This window comes from Hetaerina americana, unplaced genomic scaffold (assembly GCF_022747635.1).
Source record: "Hetaerina americana unplaced genomic scaffold, ioHetAmer1.1.p SCAF_12, whole genome shotgun sequence".
In the NCBI taxonomy this organism is placed as follows: domain Eukaryota; kingdom Metazoa; phylum Arthropoda; class Insecta; order Odonata; family Calopterygidae; genus Hetaerina; species Hetaerina americana.
Genome location: NW_027286292.1, coordinates 790,181 through 805,998, shown reverse-complemented (window position 1 = coordinate 805,998; position 15,818 = coordinate 790,181). Strand labels below are relative to the sequence as shown.

General features: G+C 41.1%; 1 protein-coding gene across 2 annotated transcripts in view; it reads right to left on the bottom strand.

The window, feature by feature from the left end:
- LOC139685637 (uncharacterized) overlaps nucleotides 1-15,119 on the bottom strand; it is a 106,788-nt gene extending 91,669 nt beyond the window's left edge. For both annotated transcript variants that reach the window (XM_071582582.1, XM_071582583.1), the window contains exon 1: nucleotides 14,808-15,119. The gene's annotated coding sequence lies outside the window, so the exon portion shown is untranslated. The remainder of the gene's footprint in view (nucleotides 1-14,807) is intronic.
- Nucleotides 15,120-15,818: the final 699 nt, after the last annotated feature.

The following is a 15,818-nucleotide window of genomic DNA, read 5'->3' as shown; positions in this document are numbered from 1 at the left end:
GATATACGACAAAATATATTAAATGGAAAGGCAAAATACAACTGATAACACAATTGATTACTCTTGTTACTTAAAAGTAACAAGAGTAATCAATCGGAAGGATATTTTTGTCAAGTAAGTCCACAGCTAGGTAACCACTCGCCCCAACTCTGGAGGACCGAAGACCGAAAAAAGCGCGCCAATTTCGGTCGAATGTGAAAGTTCTGCTTAAATTTTTCTTCGACTGCAGGGGCGTGGTGCATCATGAGTTCTTGCCACAGGGTAGAACGGTAAATAAGGAATATTACCTGCAAGTAATGCGCAAGTTGCGCTAAGCAATCCGCCACAAACCCCCGGATTTGTGAAAGAACAAAAATTGGCTTTGGCACCATGACAACGCTCCTGCACTCACATTGTTACTTGTGCGCGAATATTCGGCCAAAAACAACACACTAATGATGCCACAGTCACCGTATTCCCCAGACTTGGCCCCCAGTGACTTTTTCTGGCTCCCGAAACTGAAGAGGCCCGTGAAAGGACGACGCTCCGCTACGATTGACAAGATAAAGACTGCATCGAAGGAGGAGCTGAACAAGATCACAACAAATGATTTTTTAAGTGCTTCGAGAATTGAAAAAAACGTTGGCCCAAGTGTATAATATCTAATGGAGATCACTTCCAAGGGAACGAAATAGATATGAATAAATAAATAATTTTTGAAAAAATACAAAAGTCGTCATACTTTTTGAAGAGACCTCGTAGATATAACACTAAATAACCCCCCAACACCATGAATGAGGGCGATTCACCCAGTGAATACACACGTACACACCCATAAAGACGTTATCCTTCCGACAAGGCCAAAAAACTCACTTGAGGCTATGCCCCACCCTTTGGAACCTCCTCCATACTTAATTACCGACCCATTTCCTTAACATCGACCTCTTATAAAATACTGGAACACATTATTGTCAGTAACATTATGAGATTTCTTGATAGTAGGAAATTACTAAGCCACAATCAGCACGGAATTAGGAAGAGCAGATCTTGCGAAACACAATTACATTATTTTCATTCACGATATACTTAGATTGAGAGAAAACAACACACAAATTGATGAAGTATTCCTAGATTTCAAAAAAGCCTTCGATGAAGTCCCACACAACAAAACGTTACACAAACGTAAATTCTATGGTATCAATGCGAAATTTATTAATTGGATTAGTGGCTTCTTGTCAAATCTCAAACAAATAGAAGTCATCGATGAGTTGCGCTCAACGGATAGAAATGTAACTTTGGGCGTCCCCCAAGGAAGTGTAATATGGCCGCTTCTATTCTTAATACACATTAATGTCTTAATCGCACATATTAGCAGCAATCTCAGTTTATTTGCTGACGACACGGTGATATACTACAGGGAAATAAGGAGCCAACTAGATGGCGAGCCAGTCTTTAGAGACTTGGACACAATCTAGGATTTGTGCAAGGAATGGGGATTAATGCTTTACATAGACAAATGCGCAGTTTTGAAATTTTGGAACAAAGGAATCGGCGAACAGGGCATAAACTACGAAATAGAGGGTTCAGTACTAACGACGGCCAATAAAGTTAAATATTTGGGGGCAGTCCTAACACCACGCCTTTCATGGGGAGCATATATCAGAACAATATACTACGGATCCGCTTTATAGAAACTCGGCTTCATTAAACGGGTGGTGGGAAAATGTAATGATAAAGTTAAAGATAGGTGTTATTTTGCTCTACTTAGACCTCAATTGGAATATGCCGCAAGTATTTGGGAGCCTTGGGAAAAATTTGTCAAAACGAATTAGATAAAGTCCAGAGAAAATGCGCCAGATTCGTTATATATTGTTATTATAAGAACACAGGTGTGACAGGTCCCTTAGGAGATTTAGGCTGGTAGTCGAAGAGAACACGGGAGACTTTTAGAAAGGTTCAGAACAAACGAGTTTAACGATAACACTCAAGGAATTACAATGGCCCCACACTACTTAGGTAGATCAGACCACAAAGGTAAAATAAGGGAGATAGATTCAAGGATAGATAAATATAAATACTCATTCTTTCCCCGAACAATCAGAAATCATAATAGTAAGAAACCAAATCCACTTTAGAAATATTAAAAACATTGAATTTACAAGTCGGAACAAAATTAAACATTGTAAAGATATCAGGTATATTTGTAGGTGCATGTGTATATTAGAGGGTAGTTTGCGTGTTTGAATGTGCGTAGGGAGTAAGGGTTTTTGCATGAATGTATACCATGTTTTGTTTGTGGACTTTGGCTTTTGCATACAGTTTTTTCTTAATTACGGGGGTGTCCTAACATCCCCCGCCACACGCCCTTGCGGCGGCTTGCGGAGTATTGAGTAGATGTACGGCCCCGTCCTGGAATAAATCTCCTCTCGTCTCGTCGTACGTTCTCTTCTGTTCCTGATGATCCAAATATTCCTCGTCTTTTTCCCGAGCCACTTCGACTACGTGCACCCATGAATTTCTCGGCCAACCACCCTAAACCACTCACCCACTCCAATCTCATGTCTGTTTGGTCAGTCGCTTCGCATTCGTTCTCTCAATATAACCAAAACGGCGAAACACACTATTTCCTTACCTGTCTGCCACCGGTGCCCCCAATAAGCAGTGTACTACACCCTTTTCCCTGCTATTTCGGCCACGAACATTTCATTAGTACCCTATGCACACCGTATTTAATTGATATTTAACTTCATCCTGGCATGCCCAAATTTCACTTCAATAAAATAATGTAGACTTTTACAAGATTTTTTGCTTTACAAGTTACATTGATATTTTAGCTGCCTAAAACTGCGTTTATTTTTTTCTTAAAAGAAAAATCACGCTCTAAAACCCTACGGTAAGAATTTGCACGTCTTTTAATCTCACTATCTAACCGGCTTCATTTCTCAAACATGCAAAAATACACTAAATCATCCAATTTTTAATGTGGGTCACCGTTTCCACTTATCCCGCAATCATATATCCCGGTCGTCCGGGGTTATTGAATATTTTTCGCGATGCTCATTCGTAACATTCCTGAAAACATTCCCAGCGTCGTCCGGTTTCTCAATCTTTAGCATCCTGTTTCAGCGCACAGCAATGTCGGCAATAACGCATTTGCATTTTTGAGGATTAATTTCGTTCACATTTTTGATAATCACGAATGTTCATCTCTCATTCTAATTTACATGAGAAAGACATTTCAGAAAATTGAGTGCGCAGTCGGCTTCTCAAAGGATACTATGGAATTTCACAATTGTGGCGATGTATAGCCACACAAAAACACGGAAGAGCACTTCTCAAACTTAAAATAACGAAAAAGTCACGTTTAATCGTCTTCATACACTTTTGAGAGCGCACGCCAATGATTGTGACTCGAAAAACAAGCGACGCTACGCAGTGGGAGTTAGGCAAGAGGAGAAAAACGAGTTGCGCTGTGACGCGCGCGCTAAACACTCTAAGGACGTTAAACGGGATTCCTTCCCTTCTGGACGGAATATTTGCTCTTTCCCCATAACAGTTTGATTATCGTATATTAGGTATAATGTGACTGCAGTGAATATCCCAGCACATTCCCCAGGGGCGCAAGAGGTTGGACGGTATTACTTGACCTACTCGGACCGCAATATTCATGTCTTCGTACGCGGAAAACAAAATTATGAACTTTCTTTAGGAAGTTTGAGGGTAGCGCTCACCTCAAATAATTTTACGCGACGCGTAGGTCAGTTCTTCTCTCTGCGCCGGCTACAGCTTCCCAGGAGGACCTGATGACCAAATCCACCCTCTATTGACCACCCGGCTTTGATACCAGACAGTTGCCGAACGGTCGAAATTCCCGCCCACTGAGCGAAGACCACCACCATTTCCCTTGACCCATTAATATTCCCAATGGATTCCCTGGGAAGGCTTCCGCGGCGTACAGCTATTAAAGATCCAAGTCTTCCGGGATTTACTCCGCGTCGGTCCGGACCGGACCATCCCACAACATAGACTTCGAAAACGCTTAAGCAATCGTAAAAGAAAGCCGTTCCCTCCCGCGACTCATTCGGGAAGCCATAGATATCCACAAAAAATCGAACGACTTCAATAGAGAAGACAGTTACACGCTTCCCAGCTCCTGAAAACATGCTTTCGACCAGAGAACAACCAAGCAGACGGGATTGCAATTGGTCAATCGGAAAGCACCCGAGCAAATGGATACTCAATTGACCAGTTAGAGCGAACTTGCGAAGAGGGGTGAGATATAAAGGACGGGCAGAACCCGACTTATATTAATGTTATTGTTATTCTTGTGTACCTGTTACGAATGCGGATTCAAAACTCTTGAACTTAACTAAAAAACGCCTTCAAACACTTCTGATCTGAAGACTGACTGCAACCCCGGCGAAAATGTTGTCCCAGTAATTCGAGGTCTATACAAAAAATACGCGAACGAGTGCAATCTGGCGGCCATGTCACGGACTATAGCCCCGCTCACCAGCGGTGCTAGTTGCCTGAGACACAATGAGCCGTGTGTTTGGCGGATCGTCGAGCTGTGCGTATGGTGCCGGTTGTGTTAGTTTCTGTTGTCCTTGTTGTTACAGTTGGTCGAAAATGGAAATTGACGAAATCATGGAGCAACGAATAAGCATCACGTGCTCTGGTGAAGTGCGGTAAAAGTTATAAATAAATTACTACAATGTTGACAGCTGTTTACGGTGATAATGCTCCGAAGAAAACATCCGTTTTCAAGTGGATTAAATCAAACTAAAAAATCTAGAAAAAGCCGATCGAAAATCAAAGTCTTGCTCCCGGTTTTCTTTGATGTCGAAGGTGTATTCATCATGAATTTCTGCCTGAAGGACAAACAGTAAATTCTACCATAGAGTTCTCAAGCGTTTGAGAGATCGCGTGCGTCGTGTGCAACCATATTTGACTCAAGGCGATGGATGACTTCATCATGACAATGCATCTGCCCATTCATCATTGATTGTTCGCCAGTTTCTGGCGAAAAATTCAATCGCCATCCTTGATCACCCTCCTTATTCGCCAGACCTCGCCCCCTGCGACTTTTTCCTACTCCCAAAAGGCAAAAATGTGATGATCGCTGGGAAGATGTGGACACGATAAAGCAAGAAACGACGAGAAAACTTAAAAGCCTAACTGCTGAGAACTTCCAAGGGTGCTTTAAACCGTGGAAAAGAAGATGGAATAAGTGCATAGCAACGAATGGAGAGTACTTTGAAAGGGACAAAATCTATATAGACTAAATTTTGCAAAATAAAGTTTTTATGGCCTCAGTTCGCGTATTTATTGGACAGACCTCGTATGCCTAGACTGGCGCGAAGTAAATCCCGGAAGACTTGAACCCCAATACCAATGCACACAGGCGATTTTCACCATGGATTTTTTTATTTCGCGAAATTATTTTCAGGATTTTTAACTACCTCGCAATACATACTAGCTGACCATCCGTCAATAACATACATTTTTACTGCATACATGCATAATTGCAATTCTTCTTTTCGCATGGACATAGATCGGTGACTTGTTTGAGCGAGTTTTTGGCAAAACAATTGTCATTAATCCTTCTTGAAGAGCTTAATGGAAAAACATACGCAGTCTTAAGAATAAATTCAAATGCTAGTCGTTGTCGCGATGGCGGGAAAAAAATTATACGCTCCTCTATGAGATTTTATTATTATTATCCATTATTGAAATAGAAAGAAAGACTCGTACTTTTCCACTTTTTAGTCTTTCTTTCTATTTCAATAATGGATATCAATTACTTCCACGAAGTGAAGCCTGAAACAATAGAATATATTTATTATTATTGTTTACATCACGCGAACTTTCCCGCTTCTTTTTAACTCTCGGCCATATTAGACTTCTCACGTGGGCTGAAAGATAAAACCAAGCATTCCGAACCCAAAGTCCTGTAATACTTCGAATAACAGCGCATTGCTCGTTCCGCAACAGGTGAGTCCACGTGCGCCCACCACAGATTACACTATTGTATATTAAATCTGAGGTGCTTCCTGATACTAACATCGTTGTGTGCCGTGAACTATTGCCTATGGCACACATGCATTGGAATGGCAACGATCCAACGATTAATGAATCAATTTCGGCTGATCTATCGGAAAAGTAAACTATTTTAAGTTAACGACAATTTCATATGAAAGTGAGCCGATGCCATAAAATATTTTAGCGAAATTAACACGAAGTTCGCAGGTTTTTTAACAGCCTTTATTTCTTTCGAGTTAAGAATACAAAATTAAAAATTTGCACCAGATAGTCATAGAATGCTTAAAATCTCATTTATTTTCATTTACTTTGCAGCGTACTTTCAGTGCTTGAGACACCTCCTCAGGTGCACATAATTGAGTTTCTCCATGTGGAGCGGGTATGCATAGGTATTCTTAATGAAAAGTGAGATAAGAGGGGGTCAGAACAAGGAGGAAGTCCGGCGTGGGGGAGTAAGGATTTAAGGTGGACAGAAACATTTGATGCCAGCAAAGGGGGATTCGATTATTCTGAAGTAAGCGCTAGGAAAATGGATTCGAACTGGAAAGGAATGGAAGTGGAACGCCAATCCAAGTAATGTTGTTAATTAGTTCTCCTTTGCTGACTAACAACCTACCTATATTGCTTTGGAAGCTACAACTGTTTCCCTCTTCCATGAGAGGTTCCGCAACGTGTGATTTTACATCCTCTAATTTATAGTATATCGGTCCGGCCCCAAAATTCCTTCCAATTAGCCCCACACCCGCTGAATAAACCAACCATCACAACACATGCCAAACAGGCCTGATTTCTCCACTTAGTCTAGTTCTAGCTACTTGAGAACGCAATGGGAGAGTTGAATGCCACTTTATTGTTTCCTGTAGGAATGCCATTTGTTCCTTTGCAGCAAATCTTAACCATGAAAAGTAGTTTTATCAATCTAAGTTTCTCAACTGTCGTGCATCGGATGAAAAGCTTTTTTCCTGATAACTCTTGGTTTAGAGGAGCGTGACTGAATTGTAGCTTCCAACCAAAACTACTACCCGTCGAAGACAATGCACTGAAATGGTGGGATTCAGAGGGAGGGAATCAAACCGGAACTAATCAACGACATTGTCTTTGAATGGCATTCCCTGTTCTCTCTCTCTCTCCCAATCCATAGCCACTGTCCCAAAGCTATATATCAAGGACTCCGAATACATGACTAGAAAATGACGCTACAGGTTTCGTTACTTACCTCGAGTGCAGTTACCGCACAGGAGATAAATAAGTTCCATTTGCACCATAACTTATACAGGTTGAACCTTGCAGGAGGATAGTCAAGTTTACGTAATAACTCCGATGTCTTGTTTAATGCTGCAAAAATCGTCATACTATATTCCGACTCCTACTGTACCGACACAAATTCCAAGCGAAAAATATTCAAAATCGTCAGATACGTATGGATTATTTGACTATCGACCGAATCAGTTACCTCATACAGGAATACTATAATCACGAAAGTGTTACAGGGAGAATATTTTTTGACGCAAACTGAGAGATCGCTATCGGCCTTCGCACACCACAAAATTCTAGGCTTACCCTTCAGAGCATTTCCTGCGATCACCTCGGCCCGCTGCTCAACTATTTGTGTGAGCCTTGTGTGGGAAGGAGTACCCTTTAAGGCCAGCACAGGCAGTGATCGTGTCATTTGATATCTGAGGCATTTCGCCGGGTGAGAGAGCGACGCGAGGTGGTGTGGGGGTGGGGAAGGGTCCTTCTCCTTCGCCTGGCTGGCCGGTTAAGGTCCTCATGCTTCAAGAACTTTGGCGCGAATGTCATCTTCAACCTGATGAATGACTAGCATTACTCGCTTGTGAAACTACTGTCTGACCTAATGCTATGAGTTATCCCTTACACAATAATAATTTGTTCCGTAATGGCATTTGTCATCATATAACCAGTATTTCATTATGAAAATACTCACAATAGCCCAAATGTACTAGAGCACGCTAAATGAGTAAATAGTGCGGATTTCATACCGACTTCCGCATCACATAAATCATTTTAAAATGAAGGCTTTTAACTAAATGCAAGGAATGTTGGCGGAGGAGAGAGTAAAAGATATCGGTTCGACTCTTAAATGAGATCAAAAATCCCTAGTTTTGATGAAGGTGTGATCAGGCATCTTCACTTCCCCCGTAATCCACAAAGGGAATCCCAGGGGAATAATATGCAACGGAATGATCTTCCAATAGTCGTGTAACACTACACAATATTCCACTTAAGGGGGGAGTAAGAAAATATGAGTTCACGCGGGATGTTTATGATCTGTAAAGACGAGTGAGCATTTTATGAGCTGAATACAAGAATTATGTGGATCAACGACTCCTTCTATCTTACCCACTTAAGAGGCAATGCTACGAATCAGGCCATATAGATTCTTAGCATAATGCATTGCGAGATCGACCACTCGGGTAAAAGCACTTGAATTATCGCTATACTGGTCGTCATTGTATTGGAAGTAAAATACAAAAGGCGCATACAATTCAGAATTCTAGTCTTTTACCAATTCCTTGTTTATTCGTTCAATACATTTTTGCATGATCATTCGGTGATTTCAGTTCGTCTTACATCAGAGAACGAACATGCGAATTTGCCTCAAACGGAACTATTTACCGCGCTTAGAATTTATGATGTCGCAGAACAAAACGTTTACGAATCGGATACACTACCACACATGATTTTCCTATAGAGGTGGACTTTAAGAAAGTGGCTGAGGCTTTAAGAGTAACATAATGCTCGGACACCGCCCACCCGGTCTCTCCGTCGCCCACTCACACTTGAGCAGTCTGAGGCCGCGGTTAAGTCTCCTATCCCTCCATTCTATTCCAATATTCTGCAACAAATTCATTAGTTTCTCCCAATTCACTCTATCAAAGGCCTTTTCGCAACCTGCGAAACAGGGATATGCGTCCTGATTGTATTCCATCAGGATGCATTTGCCTGATTAATGAGCAGGATGTAGCCCATCTCGATTAGAGCCCTCATTACTGCAATGTCATCAAGCATGCCATCCCCTTCCTGAACTCATACTGATCGTCCCCTGAGGAATCATTTGCTCTCCATCCTTTTGTCGATGATCCTGAGAACCACTTTAGCTGCGAGCGAAATCAAACGTAATTTTTTGAAGCCCTCCCATGATGTAACCTTTAACTTTTTCGGAATAGGCACTGATATCACAGTCGTCCTCATTAATGCTACGAATCAGGCCATATAGACTATTCCTCCCACATTTCCCTAAACCTTATAGTAGTTCCGCAGGAATGTTGTGTAGCCCAACGGCCTTATTTGATTTCATCTCCCTTAGTGTCCTTTCTATCACACTCTCGAGTTTGTCTGGACCTCTATCCTCATCTACTTCATATTCTTTTTCTAGTAGAAGTAAGAGAAATGAAAAGCTACAGCTAGTGCAGATAAACCTACTCGAAGCCAGCACGACCTCTCTACCCCCCCACAAGAAAAATATTCCAATGCGTCCAGCTGTTATTCGTAGGCGCACCAACACACACAACTGTTTATTTGTTTTGTCACACACATGTATTCATTCATTATACCGTCCAAGCATAGGAGCACACCAATTACATTGAAAATATAACTAGGGCAAACAAATTATATCAATAAAAACCAAACGGATAACAAATAACAACACCATATAAAAAAGTGAAGTTTGGTTTACGTCAATTAGGGGGACAAAATGAGAAGAAAGGAGGAGGAGGAGACCCAAAGAAAATTGGTTAATGGGTAATCATTTTTAAAAAGGCAAACACACACTACCCACAACATTTAACATTTGTTCCCCAATATACAATCGTACAAAACAGGCCATCGTCTACACCAAGCTACACTTGCCAAAACTCTATTCTATCAAATGGATCTGCGTACGAACAAGTAAAACGCCCAACACAGTGATCTCTATTAGCTCAAGTGGTCACAGACCGCTTCGAATGTGAACTACTTACTTCAAACAATATCCTTTTAAATGATGCGTACTCCTGGTTCCGACACGTCGGTGATATTTTGTGTTGGTTGACGGGCAACCTCTGACAAGCCACCACGTTTTTATGCCTCCTCAATTCAATGCATAAAACAAATTCATTTGTATAAAAATGGTCGCAACTCAGAGAAAGCACAATCCTACACACGAGTACACCCTGCATAGAACACCCCAACACAAAAGTCTTTGGTCTTAATCAGCTCATTTGCGCCATCCCACGAAACCGCCTCTCTCGATTCCATGATTCACAGAGCGTTCAATACTTAACACTCTAAAGGCAATTCCAACAGGGAAATTGAACATCACTTAACATGCTGCTGAAGATAATGGTTACAACTCCTTCAGACAAGATTTTAATTAGGAGACGAAAGAAGCGATTCATTTAATTCACAACGTTCCTCTAAGCACGCACAGGTGAAACATTTAGGTGGGTATAACTCCCTCCCTGCCGTTAGAAATAATAATAAGCAAAGAAAAAATGAAGAAATCAGGAATGAGTGAAGTGTGTTGCGATAACTGTGGGTCAGTGCATGGGGCCGTCCTCAAATTTAGCAACAACTATTTTCACCTTTATACCCCTGCCACCCTTTTTAAGGATTCGTGAGAAATTAACTCGCTCCCTCCCCCCTAATCCCTATCCTGGCGGAATTATCTCCGCTATCAATAATAAACCAAAGAGGCACTTATTTAACGAAAAAATGAAGAACAAACCGATTATGGTTTGCCGAAAGCTTTATTTCGCTGTAACTACTCATAGTTCAATTACAAGTCGGTCCTGAAAGAGCACACCACTTAAAAAGTAGTGGCATAAGCACAGGGCGAAAGAAGGAGGGGCAGTTGCTCCAAGTTCGACTCATTCCGCACCATCAAACAGGAAGAAATGAGAGAGAATATGAATATTAATTAGGAAGAAAGATTTATTAATACGTTAAATTTCAATCAATTTTACCGTCATCGTATTTTCATAGACACTTACACTCCGCTTCGGCTCATTAGTTAGTTTCATTCTGAAAATTATTTCGACAATTCCAATTTTGAAATTTGATGATTTTTTATATTGAAACTGCGGTTCTCTTCCTTAAGCTAATGGAGTTCTAAGGCCGAACTCCTAAAAAATACCATCAGTTAAACGATTAACGTGTACGAGTGGAATTTTAGAAGCAGGAAATTTTAACAGAGTACAACATACTGCTCGTGACAACATCCGCGTGTTTCGTATTTACATAATATCAATTTGATTTGCCTCCCAAACGCCATCGCCCCGACTACGCCACAACTTAACAAACAGCTTGTTTTGTATTTTAGTATTATTAGGTATATAAAGACAGTGAAATAAAACACACTTAAGTATTGGCCGAAATAATACGATATTATTATGAACCCTCTCCCCCATTCAATATCACCTCTTCCTTCGCAGCACCCTTAAAAACAGCTGCGGCCGCAGACTATGTTCCTGGAGAGGCAACTGACCGACCACAAATCAATGTCGGAGAGGACGAGGGGGCGCGGGGGGGGGGCGCGGGGGGGGGCGCGGGGGGGGGCGCTGCGGGAATCCCTGTTACGCCCCGCCATGAGGAAGCGCCCAAATGGGTAGACGGACGGGTGAGTGGGGAGGAGTGTGTGTTTCGGGAATAACCAGTGAGGAACTGAGGGAAGCCACCGCGTGGGAGAGCTCTGACGACAGCTCCGTATGTAGCCAGAGTATATCGGTGCATGAGCGCCCTATTTTGGAGCGCCCCCGCCCGATCCCTCGCCCTCTTGTCTTCGGGCCCGGATTTAGTCGGGACAGCGGGAGCCCATGATTTGGCAAGCAGGGGGGGCAGGGGAAAGGGTAATGGACCTCAAAAACTCGCGACACAAAGAGATTTTATTTCGAAAACGTGATCCAGCACCATCGTTTGTCCTCTCGACTCAGAGCAAACTAAAAGCGTACATTGCTAACCAGTCCATTGTTACTTGATGTAGAAGAAATCGGAATTCGGTAACAAAAATACATTTACTGGGGAAGACTGCTTCATACATGGCACGTAAAATATTAATGATAATCACACCTAAGCATGATAAATGAATGATAATTATACTTAACTACGGCATATCACGTATGATACCAAATTAAAAGAAGGAAAGCTTCAAGAAGAAACCTTTATTAGATGTGAGCACTACAGGGCTGCTCTTAGGCCATTATGCCCGCATTCAATCACCATCGTGATATATAAGATTAAATATATTGGGAGTCGAAAAACGCACACATATTTATTAATATTCGCATAAATAATCTAGTTTTACTATCGCACAAATTGATCTAGTTCTAATTTTATTAATATTGAGCTGAGGACGGGTTTGAATCCTGCTACAAAAGTGAGAGTAAATCATGTCACAGGACATGAGGTTGGAATGGTCCCCAGCCTAAATGCCTGCATGCCCTCTGGTTTTCCTCCAGTGGAGCCTACGTTTGTTGCTGCTGCGACTCTCGACTTTGTCACGCATTTTCCATTCTGCTATGGATCTGTTGAGTACATTCATCAATTATTAAGAGTATGCAGACGGGGATGAAAATTGATGCCGTGGCCTGAACTTAGATACGAAAGAGATTAAATGTTTGCTTCATCGAGTCCCTCAGGTGCGTGGAGAAAGAGTTTGTTCGTTGGGTCTTCGGTATGCCCGCTCACTGTGAAGGCTTTTGCCAATATTCGCTGGGCGAGAGGGAAACAAAAGAGTATTCTGCTCACTTGGGGTATATGCTGTAAAAACGCGTACAATGACACATAATGATTTTGTTTGACATTTTCTCACGGATAACTTCCAGCAAAAATAGGATATACATTTATACATGCATATATACAGCCGAGGAAGGGACAGGAATAGGATAGGGATGTAGGACGGAATGAAAGGAGGAAGTACACGGAGATGAGGAGGGACTAGTTGTAGTGTTGGATGTCGGGGTGTGTCTAGTTGGGCGAGGCTAAGAACTCTGACTCGGTAAAGAGATATCCTGACCATTCATTGGAATTCCCGCACGACCAAGAGCACCGTTCAATTGTGAAGGGTAGGAAGTGTATGAAGTGTTTAATTAAAATTAAATACTCACGTACTTAAAATATTTGACCTGCATGAAATTGAGCAATTTAGATTGAAGAATTGGATTGTAGAGAAATAATCATTCAATATTCTAAGAAAAAATGAGTTCTTATCACGTCCAATTAGCTCCATAGCTGCAAAAAAGGTGTCAACTTAATATACAACCCCTTCTTTTTTGGTTAGCTGAAGCAACTTTCGGCGTTCTAATCCCTCCTACCGTTCTTTCTCCGAGCCAACCAATGAAACAATCTACATTATCTGACACTAACCATCCTCGCACTGAAAGGATAAGAACTGCCACAGGGTAAATCACCTTTTAAGAAGAAAATCGTGGATGGAACTGTTCTTTGGTCCATACCTGATTAGCAAAAACGTCTTTGATCACGAAACTTGCGAGCATTCCCAAAGTTCTACAATAAAAGACGATCTCACGCAATTATCTTGTTCGTGCAAGATTATCTACGAGTATAATTGTGACCGGGTTCACCGGATGGAAATTCAGCAGGATCCTATTCCAGGGATTTTGTTGCGTTACCTTTCCACCTCTAATGATTATTTACTCTAGACCTTACGTGGGGGCATTCTTAAAAACCAGGAGCAGACAGAAACTATGCATCAATTAAATTTTAAATTATCTTGGAAAACTTTATTTACTTGGCAAGGGCATATTCATGCAGTCTTTTGTGGCAATGTTGCAAAATTGGACGACATGTCCTAGTCGCCACCTCATTTATTCTCGCAAATTCTCCGTTTCATAATTCACCTCAGCCGAGTAATGCAACAGCAGGTCCATCCGAGCACTTTGCATAAGTAAATAAATGGCCGATCCTAATCCAAAGATGACCTGATAAAACGTATACATACTGTAGGCGTTTGGTGAATACAAATGCGATAGATGGAGGTACAAACAAAACGCCGAGAGCATGACAATCTTTCCTCCGTTAAATACTTAACATTAAAAAAGTTTGGAAATAACTCTTCTTTGACTCATTTAATAGTTCCCAAACAGTTAAATGTACTTAATTAAATTCCACAGGCATCATCAAAATTCGATGGACAAGTTCGGGGAGAATCATTAAGTTTTTTTAGCAAAACAAGTGGATAACAAGCTATCGATCTCAATTTGAAACAGCTGCAGTACCCCTGACCAATGGATTTTCCAGTTCATTGCTGCACCTCATGGGTTTACCGGTCGGTTTTTGCGTAGAGGAGAAATCGCCTTATCCATTCATATGCGTATACAATGACTCACAGAATTTTTCTGAGATAACTGAAAATATTTAGCAGAGGTTATCGCTGTGGAACTCATCACCCAAACAAACTTAAAGAAAACCTAAGAAGTAAAAATAAAATCGAACATCTTTCATAACGGCACAAAATGTTGAGCAATAGGGTCTCAAAACAAAAATAATGAAAATTAGGTTTCTGAGTAATGAGGCAACAAAAAAATGCAATAAGTGCAAATGCGTCAACACCAAACACCGTCAACACAAATGCGTCAAGATTACAGTATTACATTAGGGCAACAGAACGCTAACCCCAGAATATTTGCCATATACCAAATTATTAATTATAGATGGCAAAAATTCAGTCCACAAAAGTGAATGTGAATTGAATCTGATTGACATGAGCGCTTACAAATATATTCTCTAGTAAAACACTGACTGGGATAATTCACCGAAAATGTACTCACCAATATGCCGCAACCCATCACACTCAACGTACAAAGAATATTCCCAGGATCGGTCAAGATTTCTTCTATAACGAATGATCACCACCCATTCTTCAGTCTGTCCCTGACAAGACACTGCCATCAGTTACACAATCTAACATCACTTACAAGTCTAAGCTTTTACACTCGTTTACGTCACCTCATACTACTGATTTATCTACAATAACCATGATCCACTCTAATATTCCACTGCTCCAGACAAATAATTGATAATCAATTCCAAAGCCCGCATAAAAATATTCCCCTCGAACACAACGCCCCCGACTGGCATGGTTTAACTCGCCAAACCGAAATTTCACTTTGCATTGTGGCGACATCTACGAACAGAAATAAATACTTTGTGGCTCGAGTCTGATAAATTTGAATTTGAACATAAAATCACCGGGGTACTTTTCTTGGTGTGAGACGATATCAGCATTCTTTCATCCATAATTTTCATTAATAACTAATAGAAAATTAAATCCTCAATTCTGTGAGGAGCATAAGCGATAGCGATATTCGGAAGTTCGCTTTTTGTTCACACTCCTTCGTTTGGACAAACGGTGTAAAGCAGCCTTTCGACACAGGGCCCCGCTTGGAGGTGACAAGAAACTATTTTTCCTAACTTTAACTGGTATTGCCTAGGATCTTCACTGCTTGGGGGTAATTCAATAAATCCATCGCCTTAGACATTGCTGCAGCGATGGCCTCATTCAGCATTAAAAAATAATCCTCGGAAAAGGCATAAAATGTCACTTAATGAAGGATCTTCTAAGATCGTAAGATAGAAGTGATTACTTTACACATACATTTTCACAATACCCCGAAATCTACCAGAAGGACGTGAGGTGGGGGGGTTTCAAGACCATCAGCAATCCATGCAGAAATATTAGTTCAAAAATTCATTTGAATATATGTTTGCTAACATAAAAAAACCACTTTAGTACGTACACATATACGTTCCCATAAACACCATGATATGACTAGAGCTTG